A 27,093-nucleotide genomic window follows, 5' to 3' on the forward strand; every position below is an offset into this window, starting at 1 on the left:
CTGTCATTGTTTTAAACCTTTACGCATTTAGGGGATATTATTTAATCATTATGTACATTTTGGTGCTTGAATTTAATACAGTAACAGAAAACTGAATCCTATATTGGCCATGTGATCTGATATTCATTTGACAAAAATGTCAAAACATATAATTTGCTAAAGCAAACTAACTCATAAATGTCATGTGATCCAGGAATTTAAAGCATTTTTCTTTTATAGTCAGATCACATGGAGGTACAGTACAAAAGTTATGCTGTTCCTTACTCAGTGAACTGTTATGTAAATTAGACCTCACAAAACGGGCTAACTGCAACATCTTTGTTCATACACAAATTTCTCCACAGTACTTTTCTTTATTCAAATCAGAAGCAGACATCCGTATTATTAGCATATTCTGAGAACCATTTCCCTGTTGTAATCTCATATTAAACTTTACCTCTATGTTGTAGTGGGATCTCTGTGTCTTTTGCTGAAGTGTTTAGCAAGAATACAGCTCAACCATATCCAGGTGGGATTTAAAAAAGTTTATTTCAACAGAAATCAATAGAGGGTGTAAACTTTCTGTAAACTATATCACACTTCTTCACCTTGAAGTTGCACAGTTGCTTATACCCTGCAGAAATCTGTTTCGATGTCAGCAAAAGACAGCACACACACTGGACCTGGAGGATACTTTTACCTGGAGAAAGCAAAAACACAATTTTTAACAGGTGATATTTGATCCTATCTCCATATATATAATAAGTTATCTCCAGTTATTTTTCACAACTTAAGACTTGTAGAGCTCGGTGTAACAGCTGTATAATGACCAGTGTTGTTTAAGTTAGTTGAAAAAAGTAATTAGTTACTTATTACTGATTACTTCTCAAAAAAAGTAATCCCGTTACATCACTGATCACTTATTCTCAAAAGTAATTAGTTACTTATTACTTAGTTTCTATTTAAAAACATGATACACAACCTGAACACTTAAAAGCAATAGATCTTTCAGCCCAATTTTTTTCTGCAATATCCATCATATAAAATTGAATTGAATGAAAAAGTCTCTTTTTAAAAATTGTTATGTTAGTTTTAATCTTTTAACTTTATGGACATTGCATTAAGCATAAATTAAATTACATGCAGCAGTCTTTGACTTGAAGATATTTGTTTAACATTTAAACCTATTTTCTGCATATTCCAGCATTTTTTTTTTATACTCGCTCTTTCAGATAGATGCAAGTAAAACACAGCAAAAAATAAATAAAATCAAAGACTCGGTGGCACTGTCACTGTAAGTTCTGTCGCTCTTAAATCTATTCTCACCTGTTTAGGCAGGAGTGGCGCCAGTGGAGGTTTACCCGGTGCTGCAGCAGTCATGTCAGTGGAAAGATCCAGGGGTTTCTCTTTGAATTTCACATTACCGTGGCAGTGTGCTAGGTGCTTGCTCAGATTTGAAGTTTCATTTTTTGCCATGGAAAGAAGTTTTGAGTGTACAGCAGATGCTGTTTTTTTTTATGGAATAAAACTTGAAGTAATATAAGTACTTCCATGCTTTTAACGCTACATGGTCATACTCTCTCCCGCACTCCATATTATCCATTGTTGATCTGTTGCTGCCACGGGCATCGCACGTGTTTATGTCATTATCATGAGACACACTCAAAAACAAAATTATGACAGTTTAGTAAAGCAGTAATGCAGCATGCTTACGGGAAAGTAACAGTAATTCAATTACTTTTTTGCAAAAGTAATCCCTTACATTACTCGTTGTTTGAAAAAAGTAATCGGAACACGTTACTCTGATAATAACATCTGGAATGTAGAAATGGTCTACTATAACAGTTTTTTTTCACTCAGTATCAATAACAAATATGTTACACAACCATACAGCAGAACCTGTGATGTTTCTTATTTCAGTAACCCACATCAAGTATAATGCAACAGGACCAGTGGCAGACATCATGTCTTATCCAGCCTGTTTGTAATCTGCTTTAAAGAGGGAGGAGCTGACTACCGAGGCCTGGTAAGTTCAGTCCTCATAACTCCACAGACAATTTTTAATTTTCACATTTTTCATTTTAGCATTAAAAACTCAAGTGACATCAGTTCACAGTCAGTTTTTCAGATCATTTTGAAAAACAAAAAAGCTTTCTACAACTTTTTACACATGCTATTATAGTTCCTGTTATTGACACATTTACACGTATCCAAGAGGGATTAAATGTAAATGGCCTGTATTTGTATAGCGCTATTTCTAGTCCCTAAGGACCCAAAGCGCTTTACACAACCAGTCATCCACCCATTCACACACTGGTGATGGCAGCTACACTGTAGCCACAGCCACCCTGGGGCGCACTGACAGAGGCGAGGCTGCCAGACACTGGCGCCACCGGGCCCTCTGACCACCACCAGTAGGTAACGGGTGAAGTGTCTTGCCCAAGGTCACAACGACCGAGACTGTCCAAGCCGGGGCTCGAACCGGCAACCTTCCGATTACAAGGCGACCACCGAACTCTTGAGCCACGATCACAAACAACCGTCTCCTTTGATAATTTTGTGATTAGACTAGTTAGGAGGACTGATCTTGGGTGACTCTAGTGAATACACGTTTAGCTCACGAGGCATGCGTGGGTGCGAGGGCAAATTATCAGTTGTAACACTACAGACCCAAAAATGTTCATAGTTCAGACACTGAAACTAAAGATGTAGATGTAGATGGAGTATTAACAGGAAAACTGAGTCAAATGTGAAACATGGTGACTTTAAGAGTTTATGATTTCTCCACTAATATTAAAGAACTACTGTTGGGGTTCTGGGGGTGCTCTGCCTCTGGGCGGGGGCTCTGGCTGAGCCTTGGGGGCTTGGTTTCTGGTTGGTGTATCGCCGGGTTTTGGGTGGGTGCATGCACAGCCTTGGCACAGGGGTCTCTGGTGCATCGGCAGAACTAGGGGCCTCTTCAGCTGGTGGGGAGGTTTTTACATCCTTGCAGGGGTCTCTGCTCTCTAGGAGTTCACTCTGCAGGTGGGGGAGAGATATAGGAGAGTTGGAGAGTGACTCAGTTTACTCTGGACTGGGCAGAAGATTAAGCCAATCAGGACATCAAATTCACATTTCCAATCACCTTCAGAGAACTTAATATGCTGAAAGAAGAACATTTCAGCTTGGTGGGATTTGTTAATCATTTCTTCACTGAAACCAAAAAAGCAGGAATCTGCAGATTTGAAGACTTTAAGGTTATATTAATCTTTGATGGCCTGGATGAGTGTCAGCTTCCTCTGGACTTCCACAATACTGAGATCTTAACTGACCCTAGAAAGTCCACCTCAGTAGATGTGCTGCAGACGAACCTCAACAGGGGGAACTTACTTCCCTCTGCTCGCCTCTGGATAACCACACGACCTGCAGCAGCCAATGAGATACCTCAGTTGAATTCTGAGAAGTCAGGAACATTAATTATTGCCCTCGACAACCAGATATCTCTAATCAAACAGCATCTTGGTTCTCTCGGCTCATCTGTTCACCTGAGCCTCAGGTACCTTTGGTGTGATGTTTGATTCTGCCATGTCCCTAGAACAACACTGTCGCCAGTTAATTAGGAACTGCATTTTTCAGCTAAGAAACATCTCCAAACTGCAAACTTTGCTGTCTAAATCTGAGTTAGAAATGGTTATTCATGCTTTTATTTCATCTCGCTTAGATTATTATAACAGCCTTTTTCTTTGTTTGAGCAAAAGGAATCTTGACCGTCTCCAGTTAGTCCAGAATGCTGCTGCAAGGCTTTTAACTTAGACACGAAAAAGAGAGCACATTACACCAGTGTTACGTTCATCACTGGCTAGAATTCATTTTAAAATCTTGTTAATGACTTTTAAAGCTTTGAATTGTGATGCCCCTGCATACATTTCTGATCTTTTAGAACCCCACGCTCCCTCTCGCAGCCTGAGATCTTCTAATCAAAGGCTGTTGGTAGTCCCTCAAACATATTTTAAAACCAGAGGTGATAGATCTTTTAGAGCTGTGTTCATCCAATCTGTTGTTGGATGAACACAATTTAATCATGGCACCTTTTTCCACGTGATTTAACCAAGTACAATAAACCATTTTTGACCATGTCAAACCAACACAGTTTGTATTTGGTGGTTTAATGTAATCAGATTATGTTGGATCAACGTAGTATACTTGCATTGACTTGAAGTGATTTATTTAAGTATTTAGAGTGAAATTTGTTTTAATTAGTTCTACACAAGTTAAAAACTTCAGGAAAGCACAATGAAATCTTGATGTTTGAACAACTACTTTGCTACTCAAGGCGATTACTGCTAGTCGTGCTTAACCTAACACACATATTTATATATATATATATATATATATATATCCATCATCCTATTCATGTAGCCCCTTCCACCGGGGTTACTTGCATAGTAGCATTCCAACAACGCCCTGTTTTCATCTCTTGCCCACCGATGCCTTCTTATTCCAGTAGCCCACTTTTCGTCAGGGTGCCCTGGTTCCTCAACACCTGACGAGGACCTTGTTGATCTGGGCGATGTCCGAGCCGGCATGCCTTCATATTTATCTGTCTCGCTCATGTCTGCGGTAGGCTTGCTTAGCATAGGGGGTCTAGCCTTAGGACCCTTACTGGATACAGACGCCCCAGGCAGGAATCGAACTTGCGATCCTGTGTTCCAAAGGCGTGTAGTCTAAACACTACGCTATCCAGCTGCAAATGCCAAGGGCTCAGAGAAGAGCTCGAGAGGATGTGGAGGGTGAAGGTAACGGTGGTCCCCGTGGTAATCGGAGCACTAGGTGCGGTGACTCCCAAGCTAGGCGAGTGGCTCCAGCAGATCCCGGGAACAACATCGGAGATCTCTGTCCAGAAGAGCGCGGTCCTGGGAACAGCTAAGATACTGCGCAGGACCCTCAAGCTCCCAGGCCTCTGGTAGAGGACCCGAGCTTGAAGGATAAACCGCCTGCAGGGGCGTGCTGGGTGTTTTTGTTTTTATATATATATATATATATATATATATATATATATATATATATATATATATATATATATATATATATATATATATGTATAGAGAGAGAGAGAGAGAGAGAGAGAGAGAGAGAGAGAGAGAGAGAGAGAGAGAGAGAGAGAGAGAGAGAGAGAGAGATCCTAATTGGCCAACTGGACCAAAGATGCAAATGTGGTGGTGCCTGTCCAGGGGAGTGCCTCACCACTTGCCTTATGGTACCTTGAATAGGTTCCGCCACCCCACCTTGAATAATACGATGGAAGGATCCTAAACACGCCCGATCTCGTCTGATCTCGGAAGCTAAGCAGGGTCGGGCCTGGTCAGTACTTTGGATGGGAGACCGCCTGGGAATACCAGGTGCTGTAAGCTTTTGCACTTCCACACACAAACTGCAGAGGGCGCCGCTGCTCACTCAGTGGAGGCAGCTTCAGGAAAAGCTTCATGACAACGCTCCTCATTGCATTTCGCTTTTGTGCAAAACAAAAAAACAACAACAACAAAATATTTAGGAAATACACAAACTTATTTATTCTGTAAATGTACAAAATCTCTGTGGCTAGTCCGTCTGGCCTCAGTCCAGAGGAACTTGTTAACCTTGTAGTTTGCAGCGGGCGCAGTGTCAACCTGACACCCATGTGCAACCAGTTTGAACTCTTATTGGCTGCCGACTGCGGTCCCGAAGAGTACTGAATAAATGCGCATCAGTGTGCTACCCTGAGCAGGGAACACGATAGCATGGAGTTTCTAACACGGAGCAAGGTGAAGGTGACGCTACTATGCAGGACCGCCCCTGCTCAGCTTCAGAGATCAGATGAGAACAGGCTGGTATGGCCATAAGTGAGAGGCTTCCTCGACAACGGGGTTCATGTAGATACTGTAACCCATTTATTGGGATTTAAAAAACAATTCAGAGTGAAGGATATTGATTAGTTTCTACTTTTTTTTAATAGCTGCACATGACAGCACAGTTATAATGCATACTTAATGCTGTAATATTCACGTCATAAACAATTGTGAGTCTTTGCACAAAAACATCTACAGGTGCTCTGTGCATGTAGAGAGATATTGATGTAACGCTTGAAGAATTTGACATTACTACATGAGCGGAAGAGCTCTTTGCGCAAGACTCACTAACCATCCTATTGGAAAATGAGCTTAGAGAGTGCCTCACATCCGTTTCAACATTTAAACTGTCATTTGTGTGTTGAAGTGCAAAAGCTTACGGCACCTGGTATTCCCAGGCGGTCTCCCATCCAAGTACTGACCAGGCCCGACCCAGCTTGGCTTCCGAGATCAGACGAGATCGGGCGTGTTCAGGGTGGCGTGGCCGTAAGCGAGAGACTGCTTCACAAACAGCCTCTTTATACATGCTGTGATGACACAGTCATGCTTACGTTTTTTTAATGTCCTGTATATAAGTTGAATTGTCCAAAGCACAAAAATGTTGCACTTCCAAATGGTCCTAACACACTGTGTGCTCTGTGTCACTTTAACACTGTGCTGTGAGAAACGAACATGTGTTATTATGGTGACGTTACCGCGGGAAAAGCATTTTTGCAGCTCAGCGTTGAAGCTGCAGTTCGCAAAAAAGGTTTGCATGTTTTCCCTGTAACATGTGAAGCTTAGCACAATACTATATTTTAAAGTGCGTGACATTTGCCAAGTATAAAAGGTCTTTTATAGCCGGCTTCTCTCGCTTACGGCCATACCACCCTGAACACGCCCGATCTCGTCTGATCTCGGAAGCTAAGCAGGGTCGGGCCTGGTCAGTACTTGGATGGGAGACCGCCTGGGAATACCAGGTGCTGTAAGCTTTTGCACTTCCACACACAAACTGCAGAGGGCGCCGCTGCTCACTCAGTGGAGGCAGCTTCAGGAAAAGCTTCATGACAACGCTCCTCATTGCATTTCGCTTTTGTGCAAAACAAAAAAAACAACAACAACAAAATATTTAGGAAATACACAAACTTATTTATTCTGTAAATGTACAAAATCTCTGTGGCTAGTCCGTCTGGCCTCAGTCCAGAGGAACTTGTTAACCTTGTAGTGTGCAGCGGGCGCAGTGTCAGCCTGACACCCATGTGCAACCAGTTTGAACTCTTATTGGCTGCCGACTGCGGTCCCGAAGAGTACTGAATAAATGCGCATCAGTGTGCTACCCTGAGCAGGGAACACGATATCATGGAGTTTCTAACACGGAGCAAGGTGAAGGTGACGCGACTATGCAGGACCGCCCCTGCTCAGCTTCAGAGATCAGATGAGAACAGGCTGGTATGGCCATAAGTGAGAGGCTTCCTCGACAACGGGGGTCATGTAGATACTGTAACCCATTTATTGGGATTTAAAAAACAATTTAGAGTGAAGGATATTGATTAGTTTCTACTTTTTTTAATAGCTGCACATGACAACACAGTTATAATGCATACTTAATGCTGCAATATTCACGTCATAAACAATTGTGAGTCTTTGCACAAAAACATCTACAGGTGCTCTGTGCATGTACAGTGATATTGATGTAACGCTTGAAGAATTTGACATTACTACATGAGCGGAAGAGCTCTTTGCGCAAGACTCACTAACCATCCTATTGGAAAATGAGCTTAAAGAGTGCCTCACATCCGTTTCAACATTTAAACTGTCATTTGTGTGTTGAAGTGCAAAAGCTCACGGCACCTGGTATTCCCATCCAAGTACTGACCAGGCCCGACCCAGCTTGGCTTCCGAGATCAGACGAGATCGGGCGTGTTCAGGGTGGTGTGGTGGTTTACTCATTTGTGCCAGTGGGTGGCTGTAGCTCAGGAGGAAGAGCTCGGGACCACCAGTGTGTCTGCAACTGGCCTTGTGCTGGCGCATGTTTGGATTACCTCTGGCAAACCTGATCGGGGCCACCATAGGGCCGTCATTCTTTGCAGTATGTGGGCCATGTGTAAGCACATTGTGTGGGCGGGATCGGGGCCATACCAATTTTGCTATGTCGGTAGCAACAAAAACATGAAGTGAATGTTTTCTATGTGACTATCAGTCTCTCACATTGTTATAGAGGATTTTTCCTCCAGTTTTCTTTACCACTTTGGTCAGTTCCTTGAAGTTTGTGAGCACTGGTTTATGCACAGCTCTCTTAAGGTCTCATCACAGCGTTTCAGTCAGGTTGAGGTGTGGACTGACTGGGCTATTGAAACACTTTTCTTGCAGCCATTCTGTAATAGATTTGCTGCTGTGTTTGGGATCATTGTCCTCTTGTGTGAACTGTTTTAAACAAGCTTTGGGTGTCTGCCAGATGGCTTCACATTTGACACTAGAATAATTTGCTATAGAGTGGAGCTCATGGTCGAATCAATACTGCAAAGTGTTTAAACAATTCTGACATTTAAAATTAATTACTTACCATTTGGTCAGAAGTATCAAATGGTAGACATGTACAAGTTCAGAAACAAAGTGTTACATAACACATTTAATAACACTTTTATGTAGAGTGATAACATCTAGAATTATTGCAATAATACAAGGATTTCTTCTGCTCTCAGAACAGTTTCCATTGTTCACAGCTTTGGAACGAGGTGCATCAGCACTCTGCAGCACTCATAAGGTGTTAAGTTGTGGTTATCAAGAATTCTCTGGTAAACACATCATTGTTAATCCTTGAGTATCTCACAGAGAGCACACCTCTGGGTGAGAAATAATTTAAACTGTAACTCAGCAATATGTTTTTATGCTATTTATATTATATTATTAGATTTATATTATATTATATTAATTTATTTTACCTCAGCTGTGTGAATCAAATCCAGCTGAATATTCTCAGAACATATTCCACAATGAAAGAAGAACGTTTTTAAAGTAAATGTTGCCTTTTGTGTTAATAAGTCAAAGATGAGGATTTAGAGTAACACTGACATAAACGTTTTCTGTCGCTGAAGGTCAGTTTCTGTGTTAGATTGTAAACTAGCTTCTCTTGTCTCCCTATTGCTTATCCATTATTATCTACTTGATTTTTAAGTTTTAAAAGTTGTATATAATCATTTTCACACAGTCATACTCATCCAGTACACTCACAATGGACCAACCCAACATAGCACCCTAACACTGAGTTGGGGAGGGCATCTTTCTATGCCCCTATTTCACAACGTGCGTGGGAAGGGGTCTATAGGTGGTTTGTGGTGAGATGGATTCATCCTGGTTTTCTGCTTGTCTTCCTGTGTGTCACTAGTGGGTGGGTCACAGTGAGTGAAAAAATGGTGTGTGTGTGTGTGTGTGTGTGTGTGTGTGTTGGCTTAGGACTTTGGGATTGACGTAATGGCACAATGTATTGTGGGAGCGCAGCGCCATAAATCTGGGCCACTAATCAAAACAAACATACGGTTGCTAGAAACATGCTTAAAAGCAGCTCAAAAACAGCTGGACACTACTGCCCCCTACCTGATGTTGTCATTGGCCCGCTCCCTTGGTGGCTCAGGGTGGTCTGGACCTCCTCCTTGTAAGGGGGGCTCCTGGGTGCCTGTTCTCGACTTGTACCATGGGGCTCTAGGCCTCTGTCGACTCCCTAGCAGGGTTGACTACCTGTTGCCTCTGGTCCTCTGGGATTCCGTGGGTACTCCATCTAGGGCCTCGCTCCTTCTCCTGCTGGGATGGATGCGCAGATGTCACCAGGATGTGTGGCCTTGGACCTTTGATACTCTTGTGGACTGTGGATGGCACAGTTGTCCTGCTTCCATCTCTGTCTGCCTCCAGGCTTCTTGGGGGCATTGCTGCAGCTTCTTACCCTCATTATCAAGTGCGTTTGTAACAAACACACAGCCATTCTCACACTCACTCACTCTCTCTCTGTCGATATCTCTCTCTACTACTCACACACACACACACACACACACACACACACACACACACACACACACACACACACACACACTATAGGAAGACTGATTTATCATTTTGTCAATGGAGTGAAGACTAGGAGTAGCAGGGCAGCTGAACTCCTGCTGCCTCAGATCATTTTTTGAGCTCAGTCCCTATTTATATTCATAATTAACCAGTTTACTTAATTGATTTATTTTTGTTCATAATATTGGTTTCTGGATTTAAAAAAAAAAAAAAAACACATTTTGCCTTCATATATAAATGCATTCTTCCCTGTGTCATCAGCGCCCTCTGCAGTTTGTACAGGGAAGTGAAAAAACTTACAGCACCTGGTACTCTCATCAAAGTAATAACGAGGCTCAACCCTATGTGATGTGTTCAGTCATGTTTAGGTTGGTAGGGAGTTGTAAACAGGTTTATGGGAATTAATTTGATAATTTGTTAAATTGTTTAGCAAGGCAGTCAGAAGTGAAAAAGCTTACAGCAATATATTCCCAGGCAGTCTCCTATCCAAGTACTGGCCAAGCCTGCTTAGCTTCTGAGAACAGACATGTTCAGGGTGGTATGGCCATAAGCAACAGTCTACCACAAACACGGGTTATTTATACATGCTGTAACAACATTTACCACAACAGACTTATACTGTTCTCTGCAACTGTAACACCGTTCATCAGTTACGGTTTCATCAGCCTGATATGTTACAGATAATACACATTATCCTTTGGAGGCCACATTGGAAGGCCAATTATGTCACAGCCAGCCAATGGAGGCTGTCCCAATTCGAAGGCTTCTCCAAATGCGGCGGACAAATTCGTTATTCATTTCCGCGGATTTGAAAGATGGGTCGGGTGTATCCGTCGTGGCCCAACCTATCCCAGAATTCATACCGTGGCCCAGCCAATTCCAGCTTTCAACAATGGCAGCTATTTAGTTTTAATATTATTCTTTCTGGGTCACAAAATAAACTTTTAAGATATTTTCAGGCGAGAATGTTGCTGTGTAAATTTCAAATATCTGCTCGATTTATCAAGACATTAGCCTGTTTTGACAGACATTTCTGTCAGTGAAGTCTTTAAACAACAAATATTTCGCTGAAATAACAATCGTCTTAATAGATACTGTGCTCTTTGTCACTAAAATACTGTTCTGTAATGAATAAGTGGTTTTATTACTGACATTTGCTACTAAAGTTCAGCGTTAGACTGATAGAAAACAGTCTACTAAAAAGACTTTATCTAATAAAAGTTGTAAATATATAAACTAAATATTTTCCATATAATAAATAGTTTGGGGATGCAACATTCGTGGTCATTAGAGTATTGGACATCAAAGATCAGCAACAAAACTGATTCGACCGCATTATTATTATTTACATATGCCAGATGCTCCCTCTCGACACCTTTGTGGACAAAAATGCCTTTTTCCAATTCCACTGAAACCGTATTTTTTAATCTCTCTTCAATTGCAGTATAAAACCATACATTCTGTAATAAGATACGATAAGATAACCTTTATTAGTCCCACAAGTGGGAAATTTGTTTTGTCACAGCAGGAAGTGGACAGTGCAAAAGTTATACAGCAAAAATTAGAATACAATACGAATAATATACTGTACACAACTGTACAGAATAGAATAAAATAAAATACTATATACAGTAGAATTAAATAGAATAAAATATACAACAGGATAAAAATAGAATGCAAATTCTATATACACAACAGAGTAAAAATACAACTTTGTCAGAAAAGAGTATTGCACTTAGTCTTATTGCACATGTGTGGGTTTGTGTATGTTTGATCAGTTGGAGTCTTTGTTGTGGAGTCTGACAGCAGTGGGGAGGAAAGACCTGCGAAATCTCTCCGTCCCACACCGTGGGTGCCACAGCCTGCCACTGAAGGAGCTGCTCAGTGCTGTCAGAGTCTCCTGCGTGGGGTGGGAGATGTTGTCCAACAGGGATGAAAGCTTAGCCACCATTCTCCTGTCACTCACCACCTCCACTGGGTCCAGAGGGCATCCTAGAACAGAGCTGGCCCTTCTGATCAGCCTGTTCAGTCTCTTCCTGCCCCCGGCAGAGATGTTGACACCCCAGCAGACCACACGGTAACACAGAGTCATAGAAGGTCTTCAGGAGTAGGCTCATCACTCCAAAAGTCAGCATGTCAGCATTTCATTTTTAAGAAAAGTAGTGACATTTGACATTTTTACTGTATTCCAGCAGATTCCACCATTTTGCCATTGTAGGCCAATGCATGGGATTCCTGTATGATCTTCTTATGGCCTCTGACAGTGGACTCATCTCTGTGCTTGTCCTGCTAGACCTTAGTGCAGCGTTCAATACTGTTGACCATAATATCCTATTACAGCGATTAGAACATGCTGTAGGTATTACAGGTACTGCACTGCAGTGGTTTGTATCATATCTATCTAATAGACTCCAGTTTGTGCATGTAAATGGAGAGTCCTCTTCACACACTGAGGTTAATCATGGAGTTCCACAGGGTTCAGTGCTAGGACCAATTCTGTTTACATTATACATGCTTCCCTTAGGCAGTATCATTAGAAGACATAGCATACATTTACACTGCTATGCTGATGACACCCAGCTCCATCTGTCCATGAAGCCAGATAACACACACCAATGAGTTAAACTGCAGGAATGTCTTAAAGACATAAAGACCTGGATGGCCGCTAACTTTCTGCTTCTTAATTCAGATCAAACTGAGGTTATTGTACTCGGCCCTGAAAAGCTTAGAAATATGGTATCTAAGCAGATTCTTACTCTGGATGGCATTACCTTGGCCTCCAGTAACGCTGTGAGGAACCTTGGAGTCATTTTTGACCAGGACACGTCCTTCAACGCACATATTAAACAAATATGTAAGACTGCTTTCTTCCATTTGTGCAACATCTCTAAAGTTAGAAATATCCTGTCTCAGAGTGACGCTGAAAAACTAGTTCATGCATTTATTACTTCCAGGCTGGACGACTGTAATTCATTATTATCAGGATGTCCAAAAAAACTCCCTGAAAAGCCTTCAGCTAATCCAAAATGCTGCAGCAAGAGTCCTGACAGGGACTAGAAAGAGAGAGCATATTTCTCCTGTTTTGGCTTCCCTTCATTGGCTTCCTGTTAAATCCAGAATTGAATTCAAAATCCTGCTCCTCACATACAAGGTCTTAAATAATCAGGCCCCATCTTATCTTAATGACCTTGTAGTACCATATCACCCTATTAGAGCACTTCGCTCTCGCTCTGCAGGCCTACTTGTTGTTCCTAGAGTATTTAAAAGTAGAATGGGAGGCAGAGCCTTCAGTTTTCAGGCCCCTCTTCTGTGGAACCAGCTTGGATTCAGGAGACAGACACTATCTCTACTTTTAAGATTCAAACTTTCCTTTTTGCTAAAGCATATAGTTAGGGCTGGACCAGGTGACCCTGAATCCTCCCTTAGTTATGCTGCAATAGACGTAGGCTGCCGGGGGATTCCCATGATGCATTGAGTTTTTCCTTTCCAGTCACCTTTCTCGCTCACTATGTGTTAACAGACCTCTCTGCATTGAATCATATCTGTTATTAATCTCTGTCTCTCTTCCACAGCATGTCTTTTATCCTGTCTTCCTTCTCTCACCCCAACCAATCACAGCAGATGGCCCCGCCCCTCCCTGAGCCTGGTTCTGCCGGAGGTTTCTTCCTGTTAAAAGGGAGTTTTTACTTCCCACTGTTGCCAAAGTGCTTGCTCATAGGGGGTCATATGATTGTTGGGTTTTTCTCTGTATCTATGAAGCGCCTTGAGGCGACTTATGTTGTGATTTGGCGCTATATAAATAAAATTGAATTGAATTGAATTGAACTGTATTGTGGGGAGAATTAAAGAAAATGTCAATGCTAGAAGATCATTAAATCTCAGTCTGTGTAACATATGAAATAAAATGGTTTTGAAAGGGCTGAAAATTCATCAAATTTTAATTTCTTTTAGATTCCTACAACTGAAATAAGTTGATTGATAAAAGCCAATCAAGCACACCTTAACCACTCCCTCAGTGCCATCATTTGTTGTTTGCAAATACATAGGATTTAGAACAAGTGATGTTAAACAAGAACATATCATTTGCAAGGAGTCAAATGATGCGTAAAATGAACTTGATTAGTAATTGAAAGGAGCTTGTCTATTTTCACGTGAACATGCACATGCATAGTTCTTAAAATGTTTATTTAATAGTTTCAAGTCTTTTCACCTGTCCAATCAATTTTTGTCTCTTCTCTGTGTTTATTCAGCCTTTGTCTCAGTTTGTTGACCTTTGGTCTGTGTATAGTTTATTGATTCATATAGTCCTTCTGTCCGCATTTACTTTTTCTGTTTTATTTGGGATATTGTATTCCTGATTTGTTGTCTTGAGGTTTGCTTCCTCTTCTCATTAGTTGGATTCAGTTCAGCTGTGTGTTTTTCCCCATGTGTCTCCACTTCCTCTAATCACCCTCCTCTGTATATATTGTCTCAGTCTCATTCACACTTTGTCAGAGCAACCTGTTTAGTTCCCCAGTGTTAGTAGGGTCCCTGGTAGCTGCTCTGCCAAGCACATGCGTTTTACTACTGTTTGAGCTTGTGCCCCCCCCGTTAGTTTTTCCTCAGCTCATTAAAGGGCTTGCCTTCTGTTAACCACCATGTGCCACAATATTCTGGGTTCTCATGCAGAACTTATTGCATTTTAAGGCATGTTTAAATAATCTTTCAGTAAATCCAGTCCCAGTACTGAAACATGCTGTGCTGCCATTCTGTTATCAGGTCTCTGAGCTCTGCCATGGCTGACACACAGTCACTAGGAGACCTAGTGGGAGACTCTTCTTTGAGAACTAACTAAAATGGTAGACTCAACATCAGTTCAAATCTGCGCTCACTTGTGCTGAAAAAAGAAATGGGACAAAGGTGTCAACTTCGGCATGGAAAGAAATAAGATTTGTGGCATGATTCATGAGGTCTTAAGCTTAAAAGCTCCTGCAAGTCTTTTCCTGTATGTTTGTCTCACCCCACAATCTTGCTTCTGAATCACTGCCTGGTCTTGGATGAGAGACTAGACATTTTTTTGCCATTGGAGATGCTAACAGGGGCAAAAGCCCCCTGACAACACAGCTTCAGAGACACACAAACCCTCCACCACAAGACGGCGATTCTTGTGTATAAATTTCTGATCACAACTGTACATTGCTCGGAAAATAAAAGGGAACATTTATCAGTTTTACACAAAGCTACCATGGGGTTTTCAGTACAGCAATGTAATTCAGTTAAGAAGCATAACCCACTGTACCAATTTAACCTGCTATAATCCAACTCGAAGGTGGCAACGGCAAAAAGACTTCTCTTCAAAAGAATCAGGCAGACCTTCAATTTAATCCTAATTTTACTTTTGAAGCTCGCCCTAGCTAATTGGGCTAGGGCTAAATTTGGGTATTCCAGAGTGTCATCACAATTCTGCATAGCAGGATGCTCACTGTTTTTGAGTGCATTTTCAGACTCATCAGAGCTATTTGAGTTTATCGCAGCTAGAGCAAAGTTTATTGCTTAAAGTGAATCATAATTTGGCTGGCTGATATCCTCTCCCTCATTTTCCATGTTCAAATAATTATAAAAAGATAATGGTGAACTGGACTGACTGGGCCAGCCAGGGGAGGCACTGGCCTAAATGGTGGCTGAGCTCACGGCCACACAGGGGGAGTAAGCGGTGGTGTTTCCCCGATGAACGAATGAATAAAATGAACTTGAATGTTGAATTAATCAGTTCTGATCAGGTCTGAATCAGATGTTGTTGTACCTGAAAAGATTTTCAAAGGCCGCTGCAGCCCCTCATCAAAAGGACATAAATCTGGCCACGCCTCGCTCTGATACAACTGCCTTGCACTGAACTGGAGCATGTTTAAGCTGAAAAATAATTATAGCTACAAAAAAAATAAAGTTTTGAAAACTGATTCAAACCAGAAAGTTAAAACAAAACAAATTTAAATTTAAAAAAAAAAAAAAAAAAAAAAAACCTGCTATGGCCGGGTCTTGAAAAACAAAACTGATTCAAAAGCCTTAGTGATAATCAATCAATAGCAGTCAACAGATATTTAAACGTGTTGATATGATAAGTCAGCTTGAAACTGATTTTGGAGGAAAACCGCTCTGCATCACCACGCTAGATTATGCTTTCAGAGAACCAAAGTAAGCATCTTGCCCAGATCAGTAGTCTTTAGCCATTTACAAAATGACACTGGCACCGAGACCAACTTGTGAACTTCTTATTGAAGTAAAACATGTCAATACTTTCAGAGGAATATAACTGGCACCTTTTGTGGGGGGAGGCACTGAATGAGTATGTGCAGGAGATATGTTATGGATGCCAATCCGGTCACCCCAGCCAGTTACAGCACAGTTGCTTGTTTGAATTGCCTGTGTTTTTTCTTCAAGACTTACTATGAGGTGATGGAAAAGCTCCGGACGCCCCGATTCATCCCAGCCATCAGTCTGTTTGTGTGCTCATACAGCATCAGTGAGGCTGAAGCACAAATCAACAGCACTGCAGAGTGTCTTCTGTGTGACCTGAGATCAGTGCCGCACATTGTATGCACCATTGATGAGAATGTCGGATACCTGCTAAATACCAATCATCACACCCGCGGTGTTAAATCAGCGCTGCTCCACATGATTGGAAACTACTGGTCTGGGAGACGAGATTTAATGTACATGTGTTATAAAAACCTTACTGTGCACTACACAAAATTAAATTTAAAAACGTATGTTAACACTTTTTGTCATTTGTGTTTGGTCAAAGTGATTATGGAATACACGCTGAGAAAAATATATCACAACCCTGCACACCCAGGGGGTTTAGGAAGTGTAAAGAAACTCGATATTGCTGTCAGTGAGGCAACAGGCTCTTCATAAACCTGCAAGGATACATTTCCCCAGAAATGGAGTTTTGGTTAACGGGATTGACAAACAGTTTCAAGCTGATTTGGTTGACATGTGTGAATATTCTATGGATAATGATAATGTTAGGTATTTATTGACATGCATAGATGTGTTTTCGAAGTATGCATGGGTTAGGTGCCTGGAAAAACTCCAAACAGATTTAGGAAAGGAATTTTATAATAAACATTAAAAAAAACAAAAAAAAAAAACCTCACCTTAAAGGGGAAAATGTGGAAATACTTTAACATCAGAGAGCGGCCATTTGGCTTTTCTACCAAAAAAAACCCCCCGCCTTCCAGCCTTTTAGCGAATATCCTTAATCACCTGTGAACTGCTGATTTTGTTATGTAAATAAGGTGGGGCCATGCTGAGCCACAAGGAAACTTGTGTTTCAGTTTGCCATCTTAGGGAGAAATCAACACACATGGGTGTATTTCCTTTGTTGCTGAGATTCATTGATAAAAACAGTACAAAAAAAACAAAACAAAAGGGTTGTCTGAAGCAACTGTTCTTTTCTTGCCTTCTTCCCAGCCATATGAGAGTTAGCCAACTCTCTTGCAAGCTCCACCAGGAAGTCCACCCGTCTTTCCTTCGTCCCGGTGCATACTTGATACAGCACATGTGCATTCAGTGCTGCCATGTCAATCATGTTATAGAACACGGCAACTGGCCAGTGCTGTGTTCCTCTGCGGACAGTGTAATCCCGCACCATCTGGTCCATCACATCCACGCCACACTTTGTGGTGTTGTAAAGGGTGACAGTGTTTGGCTTCCTCTTTTGTGGTGTTATCAGTCTGAACCACGCTGTGCATGCTGCTAAGAATATAGACTGTCTTCTTCCGTTTGGCCACATACGCCATCAGCGTGGCAGCAGTGGTGGAAAACACCTAAGAAATAAGAAATTATTTCCATAACACTTTTACACAAAATGAAACACAAACATCCATCCATCTTCATCCGCTTTGTCCGAGGCCGGGTCGCGGGGGCAGCAGCCTAAGCAAAGAGGCCCAGACCTCCCTCTCCCCAGCCACCTCCTCCAGCTTATCCGGGGGAACACCAAGGCGTTCCCAGGCCAGCCGAGATATAATCTCTCCAGCGTGTCCTGGGTCTGCCCCGGGGCCTCCTCCCGGTGGGACATGCCTGGAACACCTCACCCAGGAGGCATCCTTGTCAGATGCCCGAACCACCTCAGCTGGCTCCTTTCGATGTGGAGCAGCAGCTGCTCTACTCTGAGCCCCTCCCGGATGGCCGAACTTCTCACCCTATCTCTAAGGGAGAGGCCAGCCACCCTTCGGAGGAAGCTCATTTCTGCCGCTTGTATCCGTGATCTCGTTCTTTCGGTCACTACCCACAGCTCGTGGCCATAGGTGAGGGTAGGGACGTAGATCGACCAGTAAATTGAGAGCTTAGCTTTTACACTAAGCTCCCTCTTCACCACGACGGACCGGTGCAGCGTCTGCATTACTGCAGCTGCAGCCCCAATCCATCTGTCGATCTCCGGCTCCCTTCTCCCATCACTCGCGAACAAGACCCCAAGATACTTGAGTTCCTCCACTTGGGGCAGGAACTCATCCCCGACCCGGAGTGGGCACTCCACCCTTTTCCAGCTGAGAACCATGGCCTCAGATTTGGAGGTGCTGATCCTCATTCCCGCTGCGTCACACTCGGCTGCGAACTGTTCCAGTGCAAGCTGGAGGCCCTCACCCGATGAAGCCAACAGAACCACATCATCCGCAAAAATCAGATGAGATTCTGAGGCCACCAAAGCGAAAGCCCTCCGCCACTTGGCTGTGCCTAGAAATCCTGTCCATAAAAATTATGAACAGAATTGGTGACAAAGGGCAGCCCTGGCGGAGCCCATCACCCACCAGGAACGAGTCCGACTTATTGCCGGCAACGTGAACCAAGCTCTTGCAACGGTTGTATAGGGATCGAATGGCCCGTAGCAATGGGCCAGACATCCCAAACTCCTGCAACACCTCCCACAGGACACCCCGAGGGACACGGTCGAATGCCTTCTCCAAGTCCACAAAACACATGTAGACTGGTTGGGCAAACTCCCATGCACCCTCAAGTATCCTTGAGAGGATAAAGAGCTGGTCCAGTGTTCCACAACCAGGACGAAAACCGCATTGTTCCTCCTGTATCCGAGGTTCAACTAGTGGACGGACTCTCCTTTCCAGCACCCTGGCATAGACTTTCCCAGGGAGGCTGAGGAGTGATTTTTTTTTTTTTTTTTTTTTTTTTTTTTCCCCCTGTAGTTGGAACACACCCTCCGGTCCTCCTCCTTAAAGATGGGGACCACCACCCCGGTCTGCCAGTCCACAGGTACTGCCCCTGATCTACACGCAACATTGCACAGGCGTGTCAACCAGGACAGCCCTACAACGTCCAGAGCCTTCAGGAACTCGGGGCGGACCTCATCAACACCAGGGGCTCTGCCACCAAGGAGTTGTTTAACTGCCTCAGTGAACTCGCCCCTGGAAATTGGTGGGTCATTCCCCTCATCCCCAGACTCTCCTTCCTCCTCGGAAGACGTGTCAGTGGGATTACGGAGGTCATCGAAGTATTCCTTCCACCGCCTGACAATTTTCTCAGTCGACGTCAGCAGCGCTCCGCCAGCACTATACACAGTGCAGGTAGAGCACCGCTTTCCCCTCCTGAGGCGCCTGACGGTTTGCCAGAATCTCTTCGAGGCGGTCCGAAAGTCTTTTTCCATGGCCTCTCCGAACTCCTCCCACACCCGAGTTTTTGCTTCAGCCACTGCCCGAGCCGCATTCCGCTTGGCCTGTCGATACCTGTCGGCTGCCTCCGGAGTCCCACAGGCTAACAAAGCCCGATAGGACTCCTTCTTCAGCCTGGTGGCTCCCTTCACCTCTGGTGTCCACCATTTGGTTCAGGGATTACCACCACGGCAGGCACCAACCACCTTGCGGCCGCAGCTCAATGCAGCAGCTTCGGCAATGGAGATGCTGAACATGGTCCATTCGGACTCAATGTCCCCAGTCTCCCTCAGAATGCTGTTGAAGCTCTGCCGGAGGTGTGCGTTGAAGATCTCGCGGACTGGGGCCTCTGCTAGACGTTCCCAGCACACCCTCACTACGCGTTTAGGTGCACCAGGTCTGTCCAGCGTCCTCCCCCGCCACCTGACCCAACTCACCACCAGGTGGTGATTAGTTGACAGCTCAGCCCCTCTCTTTACCAGAGTGTCCAGAACATATGGTCGCAGGTCTGGTGATACGATTACAAAAGGGATCATCGACCTACGGCCTAGAGCGTCCTGGTGCCACGTAAAGTAAAGTGTGCATGTTAGTCCCCATAGGGAAATAGTTCCTCTGCATTTAACCCATTCACCCAGTGAAGCAGTGGGCAGCCACCAGTGTAGCGCCCGGGGAGCAGTGTGTAGGGACGGTACCTTTGATTATTTTGATTTTATTGATTAGCATTCAAATTCAAATCTCAGTGAAAACAGTCGAAAAAAAAAACAAACAGTGAAAACAGAACAAAAATCTACCATAAAGAAAGAAAGCATGAGACAAGGCTAATCAAAAGGTATTGGCTGAAGCATTTGCTTATTACGCCAACCCTTTTCACAAAATATCTTTTTGTATGCAGCTCCTGTACACAGGGCTTGAAGAAAATAATAAAACAAAGCAAGAACCAAACAAACCAACAAAAAAAAAAAAAAAACAAAGAAAAAAAAACTTTCCACCTTAGATAAGTAACTACATCAAAGCAAAAGAATCAAGAGGTTGTTTTTTTTTTTTCTCCTTTTTGCTCTTTTCATTCTTGATTTATATATTTTTTCTAATACTCTATTTTTAAACATGTTTTTAAACAAGGAAAATGAACTACACCTTTTTAAATCACTGTCATAACTATTCCACAGGTTAACTCCTCTAACAGAAACACATCTCTGCTTTATGTTCGTCCTTATCGTTTTTTTTTTTTTTTTTTTTTTTTTTTTTTTTTTTTAAAGAAATCTGTTCCCCTTAAGTCATATTGACTCTCTCTGACTTTGAACAGCTTCTGAGTAGTGGGGCAAAGCAAGTTATTTTGTGCTTTATACATTATCTGTGCCATTTTATATTCAACTAAATCATAAAATTTCAGGGTATTCAGATTAACAAACAAAATGTTAGTTGGTTCTATATAGTTTAATTGGTTTATAATTCTTATAGCTCTTTTTTGTAACTTGAAAATATGAAGAGTGTTCGTTTTATATGCATTACCCCATATCTCCAGACAGTAAGTCGTATATGGAAGCAACAGAGTACAATAAAGTGTGTATAATGATTTTTTTGTTCAGGACATGCTTTGTTTTATAGAGAATAGCAATGGTTTTTGACATTTTTTGTTTTCACGTGGTTTATATGAGACTTCCAACTCAGCTTATCATCAATTATCACTCCAAGAAATTTATTTTCGTACACTCTTTCAATTTCAATTCCATTAACCCTGATTTTAGATACATTTTTCATTTGTCTAGTGCCAAAAATAATCAATTTTGTTTTCTTTATATTTAATGATAACTTATTTACATCAAACCAGTTTTTTAATATATTTAACTCCTTTTCCGCTGTAGTCAGAAGCTGTTCTAAGTTTTTACCTGAGCAGTACAGAGTGGTATCATCAGCAAACAATACACATTTTAACAGCTTGGAAACACTACATATGTCATTTATATATAATATAAATAATTTAGGGCCCAGCACAGAGCCCTGAGGAACACCACAAGTTACCTTCAACTGCTTAGATTTTACATTATTGAATTCGACATATTGATATCTTTCATCCAGATAACTTTTCATCCACTTGTATGCTATCCCTCTTATGCCATATCTCTCTAGTTTATTCATTAATATAGAATGATCAATTGTATCAAACGCCTTTAAGTCTATAAAAACACCAACAGTATATTCCTTATTATCTATTGCATTAGATATCCCTTCAACAAGTTCCATCACTGCCATTGAAGTGGACCTTTTCACTCTAAAGCCATATTGTTTATCACTTAGGAGATTATGCTTCTCAATATATTTATCAAGTCTATTAACAAATAACTTTTCTAAAATTTTTGAGAACTGTGGGAGTAGTGATATTGGCCTGTAATTGGTAAACTGACATCTCTCTCCGTTTTTATGGATTGGAATAACTTTTGCTATTTTCATTTGTGAGGGAAACACACCAGTTTGAAAGGACAGATTACAAATGTATGCGAAAGGTTGCACTATATATTCTATAATACTTTTAACTAATATCATGTCAATACCAAAACAGTCAGTGGACTTTTTATTTTTAAATGCCTTCACAATGTTAATTATTTCTCTATGAGTTGCAGCACCAATAAACATGGAGGACACATTCTGAGTAATATGTTTATTTAGGTCGTTATTATTTCTTGACTCTGGAATTTCTTTTGCTAAATTAAAGCCAATATTTACAAAGAAATCATTAAATTCATTTGCAATGTCTTTAGTTTTATCAAGCACAATATCTTTATCTTTTTTAAAATAATCTGGATAATTCTTATTTTTTGAGCCCTATTTGATTATACTGTTTAATATCCTCCATGTTTCTTGTGTGTTACTACTTTGCTCCAATAATTTGTGGTAATATTCTTTCTTACTTGTTCTTATAATATTTACTAATCTATTTTTATATAACTTGTACTTTATTTCAGCATCTTTTGTCCTCTGTTTTATGAATCTCTTATATAGATTATTTTTCTTTTTACATGCATCTTCTATCCCCTTTGTGATCCATGGCTTATTTGATCTGTGATGCTTTCTAGTGATTTTCATTAAAGGACAATGTTTTTCATATAGTGAAATTACAGTTGATAAGAATGCATCATATGCACTATTTGAATCTTCATTTGCAAAAACCTCATTCCAATTGTGTTCCTTTAAGTCCACCTGGAGGGCAGCAATGGCTCTTGTTGTTCTATGTCGTATCATATCAAATATTTGATTCTTTTGTGTAGTTTTAATCCCAAAATAATTTTGAAAAATTGCAAAAACAGGAAGATGATCGCTTATATCAGTTATAAGAAGTCCACCTACTATTTCATGGTCAATTTTATTTGTGAATATATTATCTATCAATGTAGCTGTATCAATTGTTATTCTACTTGGTTTTATAATTACAGGGAAAAGGGAGTTACTATACATTGTATTTATGAAATCCGTTGTTTTCTGATGTCCATTTGGGTTTAGCAAATCTATATTAAAATCACCACAAATTATTTGCACTTTTTTTATCATTTAGGTTGCTAAACATAGCAGCAAGTTTTTCATTGAATATCTCAAGGCATGAACCTGGTGTCCTATAGATGCAACTTATAATTATATTGTTAGCTTTTTCAACATGAATTTCAATAGTGACACATTCCAATATGTTATCTATGGTGCTTGACATACATTCAATCAGACTACATTTCAAAACTTTATCTACATATAAAGCAAAACCGCCTCCTTTTTTTATTCACCCTGTTCATTGTAAATAATTCGTATCCTTCCAGTCCCATTTCACTAACTTTCTCATTATCGAGCCATGTTTCTGATATTGCAATTATATTAAACTTTTTTAACTTACTTAAACATTCTGTAATTTTAGAAAATTTTTTATACAGGCTTCTACTATTGAAATGTATGACCGACAATGCATTTGCCATTTTAATATTCACATTGAATTGGTCATCTGTATAGTACTCACAAGTATTATTGGTGTTATTGTAGAAGTGGGTATCTGGGTCAATGTTACTTTCAGGGTCATGCATGTTGTGCTCTGCATAGTTAAACGTTTTGAAGTTCGTTTTCTCAGCGTGTGTGGCAAAATAACCACCTTGACAGTCCTTTTCATAATCAAAGTCTTCCTCTTCAATATCTCCGAATGGAAACCTATAATCTGTGTCCAAACTTGTCATTTATGTGTTTTTGTTGTTGTTGTTGTTTCCATTGTTTTTGAGCCATAAGGCCAGAAACACTTTCCATACCCATTGTTCATTATCCAATCGTCACTTTTCCAATAGATTCCATAGCAGATTCCTGATTATTTATATTGCTCTAAGTCTTTGAGTTCTCTTATCATCACAACTTTAGCTTCTTCGGGATTGCCATTTAGTCTTATCATTACTTTGCAGTTCCTCGTCCATGTCGCTTGTATCTTATTTTGTTTTCTCAGGCCTGTCTTGCAATTTCAGCAGTCTTTTTCGTTAAATGTTCATTTAAATACACACCAGTCCCTTTTAGCTTCTTACCCTGTTTCAGTAACTCAATCTTTGTTTTGCGACTCACAAACCGAAGAATGATTGCTGGCTTTGTTTTACTGTCTTTTCTGGGGAGCGTGTGGCATGCTGCAATATGATGGCTCTGAATACTTAAATTCTTCGTTTGAAGGAATTTTATCACTTGCTGTTCAAGCGTTTGCAGCTCCTCTACCGGGGTATCTTCACCGTCTTTACCTCCGCCAGCTGTTACTCTGGCGTAGGTTCGGTGTTGCGTCTCCAGACCACTTATGACTAAATCATCCATTCTTGTGTATTGTTCAAGGTCCTCGATTCGCCGTTCCAAGTCGTCTATTTTCTTGTCCTTGTCCTTTATGAGGTTTTTTAGTTGTTTTATTTCATCCATTCGGTCATGTAGCATACCTTGTTGTTTAGCCACTTTGCTCAGTTCATCAGACATGAAATTAAGCGATTTCCTAATCTCCTCCAACTCTTCAACTCCTGGGTTTGCTTTTTTAGGTGGCATTTTGAAAATGATGAGATTGGTATTTCCTTGTGATGGCCCGTTGAAGTCACTGTTGATTTACTTGTTGGTGCCTTGCTAGAGGAGCCTGGGCCCAGTGGCTGCTGGAGGATCCTACCTTGCTCAGGGGTACCTCAGGGTAGCCGTTCAGTGGAGTCGAACCCCCGACCTTCCGATCATGGGGCCACCACTCTACCTACTGAGCTATCCCTGCACTTATGGACACTCTTATACTCGAACAGGGTGTTCGTTATGGCCAAACTGATTAGCACAGAAGTCCAATAACAAAACACTGCTCGGGTTCAGATCAGGGAGTACCCGTTCCTCCCAATCACGCCCCTCCAGGTCTCGCTGTCGTTACCCACGTGAGCATTGAAGTCTCCCAGCAGGACAACAGTCTCCAGGTGGAGCACCTTCCAGCACCCCCCAAGGGACTCTAAGAAGGCTGGGTACTCCGAACTGCCACTCGGCGCATAAGCGCAGATGACAGTCAGGACCTGTTCCCCGACCGCAAGTCGCAGGGAACAAACCCCAACGTACCGGCAGCAAGCCAAGGGGATATTAGAATACCCACCCAAGCCCGCCGCCTCTCACCAGGGGCAACTCCAGACTGAGACAGAGTCCAGCCCCTCTCCAGGAGACTGGTTCCAGAGCCCAAGCCATGCGTAGAGGTGAGCCTGACTATATCTAGCCGGTACCTCTCAACCTCACACACCAAGTCAGGCTCCTTCCCCACCAGAGAGGTGACATTCCATGTCCCTATTGCCAGTCTTGGCAGCCGGGGGTCAGTCCGCCAGGGCTTCCGCTCCTGGCTGCCACCTGGCACACAATGCACCCGACCCCTATGGTGCCTCCTGCGGGTGGTGGGCCTGCGGGAGGATGGGCCCATGTCTCCTCTTCGGGCTGTGCCCGGCCGGGCCCCATGGAGTAAGGCCCGGCCACCAGACGCTCTCCCTCGGGCACCCTCCCCGGGCCTGGCTCCAGGGCGGGGCCCCAGTAACCCTATCCCGGACAGGGTAAACTGTTCCCTCAATGTTCTTTTCATAAGGGTCTTCTGAATTGCTCTTTGTCTGGTCCCTCACCCAGGACCAATTTGCCATGGGAGACCCTACCAGGGGACAAAAGCCCCCAGACAACATAGCCCCTGGGATCCCTGGGACACACAAACCCCTCCACCACGATAAGGTAGCGATTCAAGGAGGAGAACCACAAAAGACCTGCAACATACCTGAGTGGTGAATTCATTGCGATCTGTGTGTCCAGCGGATTGAGGAATTTCCCGGCGAATCTTGTTGACTGTGCCAAGGATGGTGGTTTTCCGTCAAAGATGTTTTTGCGCAAGTGAAAGCGATGTGAAGAAATTGTCCGTGGTAACATTTCTGCCCTTGTCTAGGATCAATCAGCCTCATCACTACATTTTCAGACAGTCTCTCCCCACTGGATTGGGGTCCTTGCCAAGATATGGGAGGACATTGCAAATGTACTTGGATTTTAGGTCACAAGCCACCCAGAACTTGATCCCAAACTTGTCAGGTTTACTTGCAATATACTGCAGGAAACGGCACAGAGTCTTTGATGGGAAAAGCTGTTCATCAACAGTGATATGATCTCACTCACTATGTATTAATAGACCTCTCTGCATTGAATCATATCTGTTATTAACCTCTGTCTCTCTTCCACAGCATGTCTTTTATCCTGTCTTCCTTCTCTCACCCCAACCGGTCGCAGCAGATGGCCCCGCCCCTCCCTGAGCCTGGTTCTGCCAGAGGTTTCTTCCTGTTAAAAGGGAGTTTTTTCCTTCCCACTGTCGCCAAAGTGCTTGCTCATAGAGGGTCATATGATTGGTGGGTTTTTCTCTGTATCTATGAAGCGCCTTGAGGCGACCTTTGTTGTGATTTGGCGCTATATAAATAAAATTGAATTGAATATGTAGACCAGGGTTGTAGCACGTGATGCAGTTGGTGACAAATGATCCCCACACACTGGAAATTGCAGCGAACTTATCAGTCTTTGCTCAATCACCGCAGGTGGACCTGTCATCAAAAGCGTAGGTGTCGCATGATGTCTTGGAAGTGGTTTCGTGCCATAGTTCCAATTATCTGTGGGTTTCCCAGGTTTAGGGTTGCCAACTCCCAGAAAAATAAATAAGGGACACCTCGTGGCCAGGGCCGGGCAACCCAGTTGTCCTCACCCTTCCCAGCAAGGCTGGACTGGGACAAAAAATCGGCCCGGGCATTTTGACTAGAGACCGGCCCACCAGGATAAAGATTGAAATGTGACGTCATTCAGGGATAAAACCGCAAAGGATTCTGGGAACTTGTGGCAAGAGGTACTAGCGCACGCAGGCTTTCAATTGAACTCAGTTACACAGCGATAAAAAGAAACCCAAAAAATGGCAAGAAGCTGTTGTATTATTAACTGCAATAGCCGGTCGCATGACAGCCACGGGAAGCCGACGGGTAAAGAGATCGTTTTTTGTTTTTTGTTTTTTTTTTATCGGATTACGTCGTTGAAGTGAAAAATTTTAAGCCATGTTTCCGAAG

At 42.3% G+C, this 27,093-nt stretch overlaps 2 non-coding genes across 2 annotated transcripts; one reads left to right on the forward strand and one right to left on the reverse strand.

The window, feature by feature from the left end:
- Positions 1-6,216: 6,216 nt before the first annotated feature.
- Positions 6,217-6,335, reverse strand: LOC113017049 (5S ribosomal RNA). The gene has a single exon (XR_003271380.1). It is a non-coding gene; the product is annotated as a 5S ribosomal RNA (ribosomal RNA).
- Positions 6,336-6,695: 360 nt separating this feature from the next.
- LOC113017032 (5S ribosomal RNA) lies at positions 6,696-6,814 on the forward strand. The gene has a single exon (XR_003271364.1). It is a non-coding gene; the product is annotated as a 5S ribosomal RNA (ribosomal RNA).
- The last annotated feature ends 20,279 nt before the right edge of the window (positions 6,815-27,093 follow it).

The sequence above is a fragment of the Astatotilapia calliptera genome, chromosome 23 (assembly GCF_900246225.1).
Source record: "Astatotilapia calliptera chromosome 23, fAstCal1.2, whole genome shotgun sequence".
Classification (NCBI taxonomy): Eukaryota; Metazoa; Chordata; class Actinopteri; order Cichliformes; family Cichlidae; genus Astatotilapia; species Astatotilapia calliptera.